Source organism: Plecotus auritus, assembly GCF_963455305.1.
Source record: "Plecotus auritus genome assembly, chromosome: 2".
NCBI classification, from domain to species: domain Eukaryota; kingdom Metazoa; phylum Chordata; class Mammalia; order Chiroptera; family Vespertilionidae; genus Plecotus; species Plecotus auritus.
The window spans coordinates 196,967,129-196,982,482 of NC_137771.1; the positions used below are offsets into that span (position 1 = coordinate 196,967,129).

Below are 15,354 nucleotides of genomic sequence, written 5' to 3' on the forward strand. Positions count from 1 at the left end.
CAATGCAAAGAAATAAGACAGGCACACCTGCCATAATTGTGACAGCAGCAAGAGATAACAGGGCCTGGGTCACAAGTCAGGACACCTGAGAAGACATCTAGTCCTAGCTCTGTCCTGCAGCAGCTCGGGCAAGTCATTCACATCTCTTGACCTCAATTTCTCCCTCTGCAAAAATGAAGAATTTGGGGAGGAGGAAGATGGCGGCTGGCAGGACAGAGGTGAGGGAGAGGAAGTGAATGAGTGAGTGAGGGTATGAAAGGAGAGTGTGTGGATGTGTGTGGTGTGTGTGTGAGAGAGTGAGGGACAGTTAAATCCCTGTAGGAGCAGCAGGGGCTGGCAGACCAGGCTTTCTTGGACAAGGAGAGACTACCACCACTGTGGGCACTCCCCGGACTTTGGGACTCCAGCACGGAGTCCACGCCATCTTGAAGGGGAGAATGGCCTTTTTTAGGAACTCATCAACACTACCAACCAGACAGGCCTTGGAACTGCCCCACGACCCAGCAGCCACTCCAGCCAAAATCCTGCTGCCCCACACTCAGACCTGCGGACCCTGGGACCTCCACCTCCAAAGGTGCACCGCTCCAGCAGCAGTAAGTGCAACTCCCCCTCCCCAGCAGCAGGACTCTGGACATCACATTAGCGCATTTCCAGCGCCCTCAGGCATCCAGGGCACACCACTCCACCACTCCATAGGCAGCGCCTGGGAGCCACTGGGAGCCCCCGTGGTGTGATTTTGTACAGACAAGGGCGCGCGGCCCTGCAGTAGAAATTCTGAACTCCCTCTTCCTGAATAACTGCCTATGGACACCCCAGCTGTGCAACTTCAGTGCCAGGGCCCCTCAGAGTGCGTCAGAGCTCTGCGCAGGCAAAGGCACTTCCATGCTCGCACATTTCCAACCAGCAGGCCCCTGAGCCCATCTATCCACAGCGCACTCAGGGGAGCAGCTGTGAGACTCTGCTGGGTGTGATTCTGCACAGACAAGGGCACGCTGCCCCGCAGTAGAAATTCTGAATTCCCCTTTCTTGAATAACTGTCCACAGCCACCCTAGCTGCTCAACCTCAGTGCCAGGGCCCCTCAGAGTGCATCAGAGCTCTGCGCCAGCAAACACACCTCCACAGATGCACATTTCCAACAAGCAGGCACCCTGAGCTCATCTATCCACAGGGCGCTCATGGGAGCCACTGTGAGCCATCCCTGGGTGTGATCTTGGACAAACAGGATGCACTCCCCCGCAGCAGTAGAAATTCTGAATTCACTCATCCTGGATACCTGCCCACAGACACCTCAACTATGCGGCTACACTGCCAGGGTCCTTCAGAGTGCTTCGGTGTGCCTTGCTGGCAAACATACAGCAGGTGCCCCTGTGAGCCACCACTGGAAGTGAGAGCCTATCCACCACAGGTGCAGCAGCAAAAGCTGAGTCTGCCCACCCCACAACTACAGAACTCTGGACACCACAGTCACACCTTTCCAGAGTGCAGGCCCCCTGAGCCCCATCACCCCAACAGACAGTTCCTGTGAGTCCCTGCTGGGCACGTGTGATTTCAATCAAGGACACAAGATAGCAAAAATTGGGACACCCCCCTTCATGGCTGCTGACTTCTAGAGACTGTAGTTGTGCCTCTCCAGCTCGCAAGCCTACACCAAGAGAACCCAAACAGCTCAAGTAGGGAGCTACACTAGATTACTAAGCCCAGGAGACCTGAGAGATCACACCAGTAGCACCATCCCCAAAAGAACCTGGGTAGCAAAGCAGTTGGATCTACAACTAAAACATTACAGGAAAATATGGGAAGACAAAAAATCAATCCCCAAAGGAAAGAAAAAGAGGAATCACCAGAAAGGGAGTTAAATGAAACTGAGGCTAACAACATACCTGAGAAAGAATTCAGAGTAATGGTTATAAGGATGCTCAAATGGCTGGATGACAAATACACACAACTCAATGACAAATATACACAACTCAATGAGAATTATAAGGAGCTGAATGAGAATGTTGCCAACATGAAAAGGAACCAAGAGGAGATGAAGAGCGACATAGCTGCAATAAAGAACACAATGGAAGGTCTAAACAGTAGACTAGAAGAGGCTGAGGATCGCATCAGTGAATTAGAAGACAAGGTAGGAAAAAACAAACAAACACAGCAGCAACTGGAAAGAAGACTTAAAAAGCAAGAGGAGAGCCTAAGGGAGCTTTGGGACAACACAAAATGAAACAGCATTTGCATAATAGGGGTACCAGAAGGAGAGGAAGAGAAGCAAGGAATAGAAAACCTGTTTGAAGAAATAATGACAGAAAACTTCCCTGATATTGGCAAGAAAAGAAACCATGCAAGTCCAAGAAGCACATAGAGTCCCAAACAAGATGAACCCTAAAAGACCCACACCAAGACACATCATAATTAAATTGGCAAACACCAACAACAGAGTAAGGTTCTTAAAGGCTGCCAGAGAGAGACAAAAAGTTACCTACAAGGGTTCTCCTATTAGAATATCAACGGATTTCTCAACAGAAACACTCCAGGCCAGAAGGGAATGGAATGAAATTTACAAAGTAAGGGACTGAACCCAAGAATACTATACCCAGCAAGGCTATCATTCAAAATTGAAAGTGGAATCAGGAGCTTCACAGACAAAAAAGGGCTAAGAGAGTTTATCACTACCAAGCCAGCAATGCAAGAAATGCTAAAGGGACTGCTGTAAAAAGAAGAAAGAGAAAGGCAAGAAGAAACACAAATATTAATGAAAAATATGACAAGAAACATGTACTTATCAATAATAACATTAAACATAAATGGATTAAGTGCACCAATCGAAGACATAGGGTAGCTGAATGGATAGGAATACATGACCCATATATTTTCTGTCTACAAGAGACCCACCTCAGAACAAAGGATTCACACAGACTGAGAGTGAAGGGATGGAAAAACATTTTTCAGGCAAATGGAAATGAGAAAAAAAGCTGGGGTTGTGATACTTATATCTGATAAAATAGACCTCAAAGTAAAGGCCATAACTAGAGATAAGGAAGGCCACTACATAATACTAAAGGGAGCAATTCAACAAGAAGATATAACTCTGGTAAACATATATGCACCCAATACAGGATCACCCAAATACATAAAACAACTTCTGGAAGATATCAAGGGAGAGATTGATAGCAATACAGTCATAGTAGGGGACTTTAATACCCCACTGACACCAATGGATAAATCAACTAAACAAAAAATCAGCAAAGAAACAGCAATCCTAAATGACTCATGAGATCAGATGGACTTAATTGACATCTTTAGAACATTTCACCCCAAAGCTACAGAATATACATTCTTCTCCAGTGCACATGGAACATTTTTAAGGATAGACCACATATTAGGACACAGGCAAAGTCTCTTCAAATTCAAGAAGATAGAAATCATATCAAGCATCTTCTCAGATCACAATGGCATAAAACTGGAAATCAACTACAATAAAAACAATCCAAAAAAAATCAAACACCTGGAGACTAAATAGCATGCTATTAAACAATGATTGGGTTACCAGAGAGATCAAAGAAGAAATAAAAAACATCATGGCAACAAATGACAATGAAAACACAACAATTCAAAATCTATGGGACACAGTGAAAGCAGTCTTAAGAGGGAAGTTCATAGCTCTACAAGCCTACTGCAAAAAATAAGAAACAATGGTAATAAATTACCTAACCCTACAACTCAAAGAGTTAGAAAGAGAGCAACAAGAAAAGCCCAGTGTAAGCAGAAGAAAGGAAATAATAAAGATCAGAGCAGTGATAAATGACATAGAGACCAAAAAAACAATACAAAGATCAACAAAACCAAGAGCTGGTTCTTTGAAAGGATAAACAAGATTGATGAACCTCTAGCCAGGCTTACCAAGAAGCAAAGACAGAGGACCCAAATAAACAAAATCAGAAATGAAAGAGGTGAAATAACAACAGACCCCACCGAAATACAAAGGATTGTTAAAAAATACTATGAACAACTCTATTCCAACTAACGGGACAACCTGGAGGAAACAGACATATTCCTAGAAAAATACAACCTTCCAAAACTCAATCAGGAAGAATCTAAACATCTCAATAGGCCAATAACTATGGAAGAAATTGAAGCAGTCATCAAAAAGCTTCCAGCAAACAAAAGCCCAGGGCCAGACGGCTTTACAGGGGAGTTTTACCAAACATTCAAGGAAGAACTAAAACCTATCCTCCTCAGACTATTCCAAAAAATTCAAGAGGAAGGAACACTTCCAAGCTCATTCTATGAAGCCAGCATCACCCTAATTCCAAAACCAGATAAAGACAACACAATGAAAGAGAAATATAGGCCAATATCCCTCATGAACATAGATACCAAAATCCTCAACAAAATTCTAGCAAATCGGATCCAACAATACATCAGAAAGATCATACACCATGACCAAGTAGGATTTATCCCAGGGATGCAAGGATGGTACAATATTTGCAAATCAATAAACGTGATACATCACATAAACAAATTGAGAGATAAAAACCACATAATCATATCAATTGATGCAGAAAAAAGCATTTGACAAAATCCAACACCCATTTTTGATAAAAACTCTTAGCAAGGTGGGACTAGAAGGATCATACCTCAACATAATAAAAGCCATATATGACAAACCCACAGCCAACATCATACTCAATGGGCAAAAACTAAAACCATTTTCCCTAAGAATAGGAACAAGACAGGGATGCCCGCTTTTACCACTCCTATTCAACATAGTACTGGAAGTGCTAGCCACACACATCAGACAAGAAGAAGAAATAAAGGGCATCCAAATTGGAAAAGAAGAAGTAAAATTGTCATTATTCGCAGATGACATGATACTGTACACAGAAAACCCTAAAGACTCAATCAAAAAATTATTAGACTTAATAAATGAATTCGGCAATGTAGCAGGATACAAAATTAATGCCAATAAATCTATGGCATTTCTATACAACAACAGTGAACTTACAGAAAGAAAGACTAAGAAAACAATCCCATTTACCATCTCACCAAAAAAATTAAGATACCTAGGAATAAACTTAACTAAGGAGGTAAAAGACCTCTACTCAGAAAACTACAGGACATTGAAAAAAGAGATAGAGGAAGATATAAATAGATGGAAGAGCATACCGTGTTCATGGATTGGTAGAATCAACATCATTAAAATGTCCATACTACCCAAAGCAATCTATAGATTCAATACACTCCCCATTAAAATACCAACGGCATATTTCACAGGCCTAGAAAGAACTCTTTAAAAATTCATCTGGAATAAAAAAAAGACCCCAATTAGCCACAGCAATCCTGAGAAAGAAGAACAAAGTAGGTGGGATCTCAATACCAGATTTCAAGCTGTATTACAAAGCCACTGTCCTCAAAACAGCCTGGTACTGGCACAAGAACAGACATATAGACCAATGGAATAGAATAGAGAACCCAGATATCAACCCAAACCACTATGCTCAATTAATATTTCACAAAGGAGGCATGAGCATACAATGGAGTCAAGACAGTCTCTTCAATAAATGGTGTTGGGAAAATTGGACAGATACATGCAAAAAAATGAAACTAGACCACCAACTTACACCATATACAAAAATAAACTCAAAATGGATAAAGGACTTAAATATAAGACGGGAAACCATAAAAATACTAGAGGAATCCACAGGCAGAGAAATCTCAGACATATGCCGAAGCAATTTCTTCACAGGTACCACTCCTAGGGCAATGGAAACTAAAGAGAAAATAAACAAATGGGACTACATCAAAATAAAAAGCTTTTTCACAGCAAAAGAAACCATCAACAAAACAACACGAAAGCCCACTGTATGGGAGAACATATTTGCCAATGTTATCTCTGAGGGTTTAATCTCCAACATTTACAGGCAACTTACACAACTTAATAAAAGGAAGATAAATGATCCAATAAAAAAATGGGCAACGGACCTAAATAGAATCTTTTCAAAAGAAGACAGAAGGAAGGCCAAGAGACATATGAAAACATCCTCAAAGTCACTAATTATCTGAGAGATACAAATCAAAACGACAATGCGGTACCATTTCACACCTGTCAGAATGGCTATCATCAACAAATCAACAAATGACAAGTGCTGGCGAGGATGTGGAGAAAAAGGAACCCTTGTGCACTGCTGGTGGGAATGCAGACTGGTGCAGCCACTGTGGAGAACAGTATGGAGTTTCCTCAAAAAACTGAAAATGGAACTCCCATTTGACCCAGTAATCCCACTTCTAGGAATATATCCCAAGAAACTAGAAACACCAATCAGAAAGGATATATGCACCCGTATGTTCATAGCAGCACAATTTACAATAGCTAAGATTTGGAAACAGCCTAAGTGCCCATCAGCAGATGAGTGGATTAAAACACTGTGGTACATCTACACAACGGAATACTATGCTGCTATAAAAAAGAAGGAATTCTTACCATTTGCAGCAGCATGGATGGAACTGGAGAGAATTATGCTAAGTGAAATAAGTCAGTCAATGAAGGAAAAATAGCACATGATCTCACTCATTTATGGACAATAAAGAATATTATAACCTGATGAACAAAAAGATAGATACAGAGGCAGTAAAGCATCAAACAGACTGTCAAATTACATTGGGAAGGTTGGGGAGGGGGGGGAGATAAGAGATCAACCGAAGGACTTGTATGCATGCATATAAGCATAACCAATGGACACAAGACAGTGGGGGGTGAGGACATGTATGGGAGTGGGGTTGGGGGGCAATGGGAAGATAGGTACACATGTAATACCTTAGTCAAGTAAAAAAAAATGGGGGAAAAAAGAAGAATTTGGATTACATTGCCTGTATGAGTTAGGGTAATAAAAAAGAACCCAGGGAGAGGATAGAATTGTAAAGAAAGATCCAATGTCTCAACTCACCCCCAACCCAACACACACACATATCAACCTGATATCCCAATTAGTCCCTGTACCTGATCTTCAAGCCCTACTCTGCCATTTACTGCTTGTGTGACTTGGGAAATTCACTTAACCTAGACCTTCCCAAAATTGCAGATGTGCCATGGTATGACATATCAGTAGGAGTCTCCATCACCATTTCCACATGAAACTAGGGCTCAGTGACTTGGATGACTTGCTCAAGGCCACACTAAAATTTTTGTTGCCATTTATTAAGTACACACTGTGTGCCAGGCACTGGGCAACACGATCTGCGTGTATTCTCTATAATTGTCATACCCTCTCTCTGGGTCTCTCTTCGGAGGCTATGTGGCTCCCGTGATACCTCATTGCCTCTCCTACAGCAAAGAGGGCTGCAGATAGAGGCCTCAGCATTCCCTCACTGCTTACCTGAGCATCAGATGAGGGCCGAGCACAGGTAGACGCCCAAAAACATGATTTTGCCTTTCCCTTTTGTAATGTCTTTTCCCCTCCAAGACTGCCTTTGATGCTAGCCTAAGGTCCCCTACATAAAAATGTTAAGAACAGAGTAAAGGGCAGTCCCAGCTCCTCTGCCACCTCAGCAATGAAGATGGAACAAGATGAGAAGGTGGCCTCAGGGAACAGCTAACCCTGTGGATTCTTTAGGTGCAAGCAACCACATGAGCATTATTATTATTATTATCATTTTCATAAATGATACAGTTCTTTAAAAAGTAAAATAATGTACACTAATGATGATAATTAGCAATAACATGACCAGATAATATAATTCTTGAATTCATCATGTTATAGAAACGATTATGGAAACAGACATCAGGCCTCCAATAACCTCTAAACTATTTTCATAGAGGGAGATCTAGAGAAGAGAGTACACAGATAGTCTAGTCATATTTAATCAGCAAATAATTAAACTTCCTTGACCCATGTCAGGGATTACTTCTCTGTTATGTGGACAGCTTCTTTCCTTCCTGTTTCTATGCTGATATATTGGTGCTGTGGTTTGGAACTTTCGAGTTCTCTGTTCACTACGCATCTTTAATTGGAGCCCTGTCAGGTTCAGTAACTAACTGTGTCATACAATCCCTGATTAATGATACTGTCCATCCCCTAAACCCAGGCTCTCACTGTCCACCTGGGGCCTGCTTTGGCAGAAAAAAAAATGTCTCTTCTTAGACACAAAGAAACATAGGCAGTCCCAGACGCATTTGTAAAAATTGCCCAGGCTTCGCTGACAGGTGAGTGGCCCAGGTTGCGTAGGGAGAAGAGACAGTAGCAGGGAGATGGGAGGGAGAGCACGCTTGATGGATTACTCCCTGAAAAAGAAACCCACAATTTTCTTGGCTTATCAAGAACACTGGGAAGAGGACATTGGTGCAGATCACAGGGTCCCACAGCACATGACAGGGGGATGAATAGATGATTCTCGGCATCTAGCAACTGCTTCTCAAGGGGGTCAGCAATGATGGGGACACTTCATCATACACCATCTGGAATTCAGTGTCACAGAGAAAACAAACGTTTCTAAGAGAATTCACTCTCAATTTCTCTCTGAGGTCCTGGGATTTCTCCTTCTACCCTACTCCCAATCTACATTTAAGCAGTACTAGCAACCATAGCAATGTATATGACGTGTCTTAGCCCTGTTGTGAATTTATAAATGGAACAAAGATGTTTTAAGAAAATGAGAAGGAAATGAGTAATCACCATCTCAGCAAAATGCTATATTTGGCAAGGACTTGTTTGAAGACATGTTCTGGCCTAAGTGGTGCGTTGCATGGGTGTACTCCATCAGCTGATTCCATCCTGTGTCTGGGAGATGATGCATGATTGACATTCAGGAGAAATTGCCTTCAGGAATGAGGAATCAGTGACATCACCCATTTGTCAGATCAGCCCACCCCAACCTTCCTACCTATCTACCCTGTATGAAGTACTGTAGTTAGAGTATGTTCAAAACAACTTATCAGGCCTGATGCCTGCAACTTATGCCCATCACACAAAGCAAGACTCTCTGAGATTGAACTCTGAGCAGCACTCAAGACGTTGCTGATCCTAGAGGCCTTAATGAAACTGCAGGGATGGCAAATTGTTTTCTTGGACAGCTCCCACCACTCCCCCTTATATCTCCTAATACCCTCTTTCCTTTTGAACAGTCCTTCTGGTGGTCTGAAGACCTTACTTCAAAACTCAGTTTTACAGTTTCTTAAAGTAGCTCATGCATTTCCCTTTCACTTCCTGCAACCAACATCTCCTTTCTTGTTTTATTATAATTGTTGGTTTTCTGGTCTGTCTTCTCCACTAGACTATAAGACACACACACACAAAAGGGATAATAGTCTTTCTGTTCAACTTTGAACCCTTAAAGCTAACACAGAATCATGGAGATGGCGCCTTATAAATTTCTTAGGTAAATGAATGAATTTAAAGCTCCTAGACCTGGATATCAGGAGACCTCTGTTCCAGCCCCAGCTCTGTATTTAAATGAATATGCAACTTAAGTCTAGGGCATCATCTATGAAGTAAGAGAACAAACCCAATGAGCAGTTGACACTTGTGCCCATGCCATGCTTAGTACAGGCCTGTGCAGCCACAGAGGATGGTCGGGGCTTGAGGGAGGTGTGGGATGAGGGAAATCCTGGGCAGGCCAGCCTCAGGTCTCCTGTCCCTCTTCAAACATACCACCCTGCCTTTACTTATTTATGTATCAGGCTCTCAAATAAGACTTTGTGTGCAAAGAGGGTTTAACAATCAAGACAAAGCTTTAAAACTATACAATTAGATACACTGTCCAGTCTTTTTCAGCTAGATTCCCCCAATCTATTAAAAAGGTCCCACCCTCTCAATCACTTGCTCCCAGTCCACCTCTGCAGACTCATCTTCAATCCCTAAAATAGCCTTCGTGTGCCATCCCAGCTATGCCTTTTCATGTGCTTGTAACCACCCTCTCCCATGTTTTTTTTGCCTGGCAAAGCCCAGCTCACCCTTAAGATACAGCTCAATAGCCTTCCTCCTTCTACCCCACTCCCCCATAAACCAAAGACGCATGCCCCCAAGAACCGAGCTGACCCATAGAGCTCCAAGAGCACCTCATAAACACTCTATAGTATTAAAACTGGCCATGTGCAATCATTTGTTTATTAAACTCTTTCCTGATTGAAAGGTAGATACTTCACAGTCAGGAGATCTGCTTACTTATTGTTGTGTCTCTCTCTGGTATTCACTACAGTGGTTAATTTAGTAGGCACTTAACAATGTGTGTCACATAAAGGAAGGAAATTAGGAAGTCAGAAGTTTCTTAGGAAATTAGTAAGTTAATTGAGAAATAGATTAGGGAATTAGTCCATAAATTAAACTACAAGTTAATGGGAAAACCTCTTTATTGGAGTAGAGAAGTTAGCATTTGAGTGTGAATAACCACTAGATTTAATCTTTCCAGGTGAAAGAATACTTTTTAAAAGTACTTATTTATCTAATGGCTTCTTCAGTGGAATGTGGAAGGAAATACATTTCTTGAGTCAAGAAACACTTCTCTACCGTTTGCCTACTCTCAGCTGGGTCTTTCTCCTTTTTACCTTCTTAAATTGGAGAATATTAGCCTTCTGGTTCTAAGAGAGTATTAGAGAGCCAGGGTAAGCTGTGAGTGAAGACATGAAATTAGAGGAGGGGGAACATGTAGTAATATTTTACGATAGTGTGGCATTGTCTCGGGCACAGTGGGAAAGAAAGTTCAACAGTGTTCGTAGGCTCTCTGGGGGTATCTAACCTTAGGCTGACCTAGTATGCCTGCATATGATAGAACCATGGACTCTCTGAGTTGAAAAGAATTCATGTTGAAAGGGACTGAATTTTTCTGAACCCCAAATCATACATCATTTGGGGTTCACAAGAGAGGATTGATAGGAAATATTTCAAATATGGAATCTCCTGGTATCTTGTCCCAATCTTCTTTTCTATGTGTAAATCCTAATTTAAGTGCTTTTTAGGCTGGCAATGTGTCAATTTAATAAAAAAAAAATAGTTCACGTATAGAAATAAAACAAAACACAAGGGATATGACAAGATGAAAACAGGGATACACTTACAATATACTTAAAGAGTGGGTAATGGAAAAGAATATCAGTTGCAGGCTATGAGAAATCACTCATTTCCTCTAGTCCTGATGAAATGAATTCTTCATATTTCTCAAGGACCTAGACTTGCTAACTCTGAACAGCTCTAATGGGAACCGTCCATCATGTGGTCTGCAGCATGCAGTCTCTCGTTGATGGCTATCTGGACCTCAACATAGTACTCTATATTGATTTTCTCCAGCTACATGGTTATACTATTGGAATCAATATGCCTCTCCCTCTCCAATCACTTGGTGGGCAGCCAAAGAATGCACTTTGACAATAGCACCAGCAAATGTGATTAGAAAGGTAACTCTGGGGGAAGAATTCTTTTTAAACACATTACTAAATTGAGTAAAGATTATTTATAAATCTATCTCTCCTTTAAAATAGTGATTCTCCACCCAGTACACCAAATCAACTTTAGGTAATAAATACTTTGCAATGCTTCCATTATGCTTGTGAAATACAAACTCGAGATAATGTTACCTTCTTGTACACTTAATTAAGAAAATTAATGTGCCCTGAGTATGAAATATAAATGTAAGAAAAGCAATTTCTAATAAAAAATATTTATTTTAATGTGTGAATCTGGGAGACATAATGTTAGGAGACATAATGAAGTGATCAGATGTTTGCCATCGTCTATAGAACCACTACAGATGCAACTGCTACAAATGTACACTCACATAGGTGTGCTGTTTGGTGTTCAAAGACCATGAGTCATGTTGCTGTGGATGATGTAGTTTTTCCAGAATGGTGGCCAACTCTTGGTAAATTCCAAACAAAACAAATTACAACTGTCCCTCAATTTACCCCATTGCTGTAGTCCTGGAAAACTCACTGTTGATAAAGCCGTGGAAAAATGTTTTGTGTTAATATGCAACATGGAGGTAGATTCAGAAATATAAACAGGCTTTTACTTGCATGATTGCCCACTGGCATCTTCAGAAGTCATGTGAGACACAGGACCATGCTTCATTCTGTGGGACAGTCCCACATGTGGCACAATGTCTAACAGCCCAGTTTTCTGACCATCTAATGCAGCTTGTGCCCACAATTATCATGAGAACCATAGACACTCCTACAGATTTCCAGAATTCAAACCCTAGGAGGCAGTAACCTTTGCTGAGGACCATTGGTTTGAAGTATTTTCTTTTCTTTTTTTTAAATATATCTTTATTGATTTCAGAGAGGAAGGAAGAGGGATAGAGAGTTAGAAACATCAATGAGAGAGAAACATCAATCAGTTGCCTCCTGCACAACCCCCACTGGGGATGTGCCCACAACCAAGGTACATGCCCTTGACCAGAATCGAACCTGGGACCCTTCAGTCCACAGGCTGACACTCAATCCACTGAGCCAAACCGGCCAGGGCGGTTTGAAGTATTTTCTACAGAGCTTCCCCACTCACCCAGATTCCAGCTGTGAAACCAAAGAATGATAGAACTAGAAGCTACCTTAAACCTTCTCTAACTGCCCCTCATTTTTATCCATGTGAGGTAAGTGACTTGCTCTTGGACACTCAGTTGTTAAGATAGAAAAACCAAGATTACCCTGTCTGCACTTTTTAAAAATTTCTTATTAAATAGAAAGATACCCTTGAATTTGTCTCTTTACATACCAGTTACTTGAAAATAGATAAACGACACAACATTTTTCAGTTTTTAACAGGATATTTGGGGTGAAATCACTCACTTCTCACTACTGAGTTTCAGTACTAGCTCCGATACTCTCTCCTGCCCACTACAAACATGGATTCCTGCATACACATAAATGGGAAAGGTTAAAAATATTATAAATTTCCTTACAATGTGTTCAAATGTATGATTACTGAGAGCAGAAATTGTCTTACATGGTTAGTGGCTAATTGATTTTTTCACCATTCTCCCCAACCTCCAGGCACCAGAATCCAAGCAGGACCTTGGGAAATGAATGGCTAAGATTCCATAAGCTCCTGCTCTGTGCACAGCCTGACTTAGGACAGCAAGGGGCTGGTCCCTTCCTAAGACCTAGTGAAGTCTTGGCTATTCAATTCTGATGATGAACTGAGTGTTTTAAAATTTGATTTGGCAGATCAGATATTAAGAAGAGACTGTTAGATTGTACAATACTGGATCTCCAAATTACGTTTTCAAACTGAGCCTGTTTCAAAAGTATTGCTTGGAGGAAAAAAAGAACCATTTATAAGCCTTATATATTATGAGGAGGTAAAGATAGGCAGAGAGAAGACATTTGTAGCATATAAATGTGGATCCTACACCAAAGAGGAAGAGTTAGTTGCTTCCTAGTCCTTCCTCGAGCTGCACTAAAGAATAGCCTACTTGGTAATGTGCCAACTCAGCTCTCTTCAGGAGAAAACACAGAAGTCCTCCAAGCGAGAAAGTCTCATTAGGTCCTCATACTTGGTGCTTATACACCCTACAATTTCCTCGTGAAAGAGTTCCTCAGGTCTTCTTCCCAAGACCACATCCTCTTAATTTCAGACTCCCTCCAACAATTCAAACATTGGGTGTTAGAAGCAGCAATTTAGAAAGGAGGAGGTTTGACTGCTCAGGGTGAGCCCTGTGACAATGAAGAGAAATAACTGACAATCCAGGAAGGAGATGGAAAACTGTTTTACAAAGTGAGGGAGGGGGGCTGACACAGGAACTCAAAATAAATAGCAGCCTGAGCCATCTAATGTAGGCACAGATGGCTCTGCTAGCCCTGAGAGCATCTCCATAATACAGAACAACATAACTGACATAAAAGAAAAGTTAGGTTATGCTCAATATATTTTGCAGCAAAAATTCAATATAGCAGGTTGAATCCTAGAGTGACGGAGAAGGGAGACCCTTCAGAGAGCATCCCAGTCCCATCCTTTATTTTACAAAGAAGGAAACTGAATGTAAAAGGCGGAACAGGTTTGAGGTAGACAAGAGCGCAGTCCTTCTGATCCTGGGCTCCTTGCATATGGACACCCTGACAACTGGCGTCACTGAGAGGAAGGAAGAGCGACATTGCATCGCATGTCATCATTCAATATGTCATTGCTTCTGACACTTGTTTTTGCTTCTCTTCATTGATTTCTCCCCACTTCAAAAGGAAAAGAAACCTGCTCTCTTTATTCACAAAAGAGTGAACTCTTGTTCCCTGATTTGTGATGAGAGAGCATCAGGGTTGCCCCTTAACAAATTGGGATTGGAGGTGAAGTTTACTTGGAGTTCCCTCTGACATCCTTCTCATTCCATTTCTGCTGTGTTTCCTCCAAGCTGTCCTACATCTGTCCTCCAACTTGGCACCTCAGCCACTGGCCCCACATCCAGAGCTCCTGCAGTGTAGGAAACTCTCCCAACTCCCAAAAGTCTGGTGTATCCCCAGCCTCTTTCTAATTTGGTCTCTAATTCCATTAAACATAGAATGGGGCAATGTACCAATGTTTTTCAAAAGTAAGTGGGGAGTGCCCAGCGCCATGACTCAGTGGTTGAGTGTCGATATATGGTCCAGGAGGTCACACTTCGATTCCTGGTCATGGCACAAGCCCTGGTTGCAGACTCTATCCCCTGTGGTGGGCATGCAGGAGGCAGCCAATCAATGATTCTGTCTCATCATTGATCTCTCTCTCTCTCTCTCTCTCTCTCTCTCTCTCTCTCCCTCTCTCCCTCCCTCCCTCTCTTTTCTTGACTGAAATCAATAAAAAAACCTTTTCTAAAAAAAAAAAAGAAGTGGGGAACTTGTTAAAATACAGGTTCCTGGTCCCCATCTCCTGAAATTATGATTCAGTAGATGATTCTGGCAGAGTGGACCCTGACCCTCCTAGCTGCCCGCCTGCACGTTCCCCTCCATCCAAATACTTCAAACTCTCTCTCTCTCTGCCATGTCTTTACCTCATATAACACCTTCTTTGTCCAGTTAACTCCTCCATATTTCTCAAAACCAGCTAATGTAGACGTCTCTCATCTTTGCTCTCATTCCTGTGTGTTTCCGTATCACTGAGCTTATCCAACCTACCATGATTTTCTGGTACATCTCCCCTTGAGGGTAAGGCCTTGTCTCACTTGTGTGTGTGTTTTTATTCCTAGCAGCCTGACAGGCACATAGTAGGCACTCTAAAATTGTTCATTAAATTATCTTTTCCATGTGGTCAATTTCCTTGTTAATAACTAGTCACTTATTTACATTTGAATTTTTTATCAGTCCCCTAGATATAGTAAAAGATGTTCACAAATCGCTCCAAGTATCACTCTCCAATGAGATGCATCTTCTGCAAGATGTAAAAATGAAACAGAAGAATTTTACACAT

The 15,354-nt window shown here is 41.7% G+C and overlaps 1 protein-coding gene across 1 annotated transcript in view; it reads left to right on the top strand.

Moving 5' to 3' along the window:
- Nucleotides 1–15,354, top strand: part of SLC7A14 (solute carrier family 7 member 14) — a 106,021-nt gene that overhangs the window by 56,156 nt on the left and 34,511 nt on the right. The window lies entirely within an intron of this gene.